The following is a 3,057-nucleotide window of genomic DNA, read 5'->3' on the forward strand; positions in this document are numbered from 1 at the left end:
ACCTACAAGCCAGGCCGCAACTAAAATATCAAACAGGGCCAATTAAAGGATTCTGATCAGGAGCTGGAGAGGAATCAGGTTCGGTGCAGGAGGTCGGAGGATTTCCTCAATTGGAGCTGCTTCTGGCTGAGAGGAAGAACTCGGCATCACCTCCTCCCTAAGACGATTCATTTGCCTCTTCAAATCCAAGTTCTCCCTAAAAGCCCTAACATAGTTCTCCTCGGCCTTTTTTAACAAACCCTCGGGCAGAGCACAAGAAGCTGCATATTCCCTCTCCTGATCACGAGCTTTGAAGATCTCAGCCTCCAGACTTATTTTTTCCTCTTCTAACCCCTTCTCGGCCTCCCGAAGAGTGGCCACCTCGGCTTGAAGGGCCTCCAAAGAATGCTGAGTAGCATTTAGAGGAGTCCTCTCCAACTCTTTCAGTAGGGTAGAGCATACTCCAGCAGTCCGGATCCCGCTCCCCAGATTAATACTTTTAAGACTTTGAGGTGATTTTTGATAGAAACATCATCCATAACGATAAAGTTATGAGGAATGATGTGCTTCTCACAAAACTTCACCCCATCAAATTCGGCATCATTAATATTGAGGGCACCGAATTCTGATGTCTTCCTCTTTTTAGAGCTCGGCTCGGAAAAGGGAGGAAATGGGGGAGTAAGAACTAGAACGGGAGGAGGAAGAGGAAGGGAGGGAAAAAGGGTTTACCGGCTTGCTCTGAGAAGAGGTCCCCAAATCAGACTTGGTCAAAGATGAAGTGTCCGACTTACTGCTCTCCTGTAGCTGGGCAGCTCAGGCACGGGCATTCCTCTTGGTCTCTTGAACTTTTTGATAAGCCTTGGAACCGCTTTTCATTTTTTCTACAAAAATAATATTAGACGTCGAAAAACAAGTCGGAAAAATTGATAAAGGAATCTATAAAATTATAATAATATAAACTACCTACCCCGGTACGAACATAACTCGGAGTCCCGAGAAGGAACCTTTTTGTATCAAGGTTTGGATCCCGTCCCCAAACCTCTCGGAAAAACTCGACTACAACTTCCTCGACCTCATTCAAGTCTGTCAGGTTATATTTTTCGACAGGGGCCACTTCCATCCAGTACAATGGGAACGGGGCTCATTATTCTCATTCAAAAAGAAAGGGTGATGACCCTCAGCAACACGGACTTTAAAGAAGAAGTTTTTAAAATTATGGAATGACTTATCAAAGATAGAAAAAACTTTCCAACCTTGGATGGCTCAGAAGGAAACCCATTGTTGCTTATTTTTATTTGAAGTGGCACTAAAGAGTTTGGTAAGATGAAATAAAAAGAAAAATATCTTTAAAGAAGTCGGAAAATCAAGCTCACGACTCACAAGCTGGTATATCTTCATAAAACCCCAAGAATTTGAGTGCAGTTAGGAAAGAGCGACTTCACAGCAAGATAAAACCTCAGTTTCAAAATCGGAAAAAGGAAACGTCACCCCAAGTCGGGTGAAAAAGCAATCATGCATGAAGATAAACTGCGACTCCGAATTAACAACTTGGCCAAAACAAACCCGGTCTTCAGGGTCAGGGGCAACTAACTCGTATTTCACCTCATCATCCTTAGAACTACAAAACCTATGGTACTTTTGAAACTCATCTACAAAAACACTATCTACCATCGGAACAGCACAACAAACTGAAGAATCTACCCATCTCAACAGATCCTCAGGAACCCTCGAAGACATTTTTGAAATAGTTGGGCGAGACATTTAGAAAAGATGCACCTACATTATGAAAAGAAGGTGTCACTACTAATCAAAAACAAAAGAAACTCCTTTCCAGATCACAGCATCCGACAAATACGAGCAAACATCATTAGAAAATGAACAAAGGTGTAGTAATCACAAGTGCTACCTAAAAGCATCTACATTCATGGCAGAATCACAGCAGCAAAAAACCAATCATCAAAGAAGTTAAAAGGTTTCACCCACAAACAGAGACCTATTGCGTTTAAACACAAACACTTCAAAGGCAACAAAGAAACTTTACACAAGCAACACTACGTTAACGAAAAAGAAAGCTAACCTCTTCTTTTAAAAAGGAAGATAACAGCGTCACGAAAGCAGCAAAGAAACCCTTCAAAACAATTCGTGCACCCTCCAAATTCTTCACAGGAAGAACAAAGCACCAAATATTATATGTGGAAGAACGTAAGGGAAGAAGAAGAAGGTTCCAGCGTATGAAAGTGAGCAGAAAAACTTGAGAAAGGACAAGTGCACCTAATTTGCAGAAGAAGAAACAAAAAGAAGAGAGAGGAAGGGAGAAAAAAGCGTTTTTTAAAAGACCCAAGGGGCAGAAACATAAAAACATTCCCACTCATTAAAGACGTGCGCAGTTACAGATGCAACCGCAGCCCACGTGGCAAAGAAGAAAAACCAACGGAGGCGACGATTCACCATTCCACAATCACGCCGATTTTTCGATGTGATCGAAAATACTGACCTAAGAGGTTCCGACTTCACACATACTTGATTCCGACTCCGGAAAAGAGATCGGATTCAAGTAGGGACATTGTTCATACCTGGCCCAAAAACGTAAGCCAGGCCCAAAAGCATATGAAAATCCAAAATACATCTACTGTGTAATCAACCTCTTGAGAGGTTGAACGAGAACACTACCAGAAGTTAACTCCCCGCTGAAGGAGTTATAACTTTTCCTAATATCTCTCTCACTTCTAGAAGAGGGATCATAACCACCCTAAGATCAAGGAACGGTTATCCACCACCAAAAGTAGAACTACTCTAACGGTAGTTATTGGCTTACTCCCTATAAGTACACTGACACCTTCAGGTATAACTAGGTCTAATACACTAAAAACCTACTAAGACTCTTACTGACTTAAGTATCGAAGTGGGGACTAAGTCGGAATCTACCCCATTGAGAATTTGGGCCTCATTTACAAGTCTAAAGACAACCCAATTTCAAGTAATCCTCGGAACACAACTAAAAAATAACTTAATAATAATTTAATTAAATTTTATACAAAAAGAATTTTATTTATTAAGGTATAAAAATATATTAAAATT

Source organism: Arachis ipaensis, chromosome B05 (assembly GCF_000816755.2).
Source record: "Arachis ipaensis cultivar K30076 chromosome B05, Araip1.1, whole genome shotgun sequence".
Classification (NCBI taxonomy): Eukaryota; Viridiplantae; Streptophyta; class Magnoliopsida; order Fabales; family Fabaceae; genus Arachis; species Arachis ipaensis.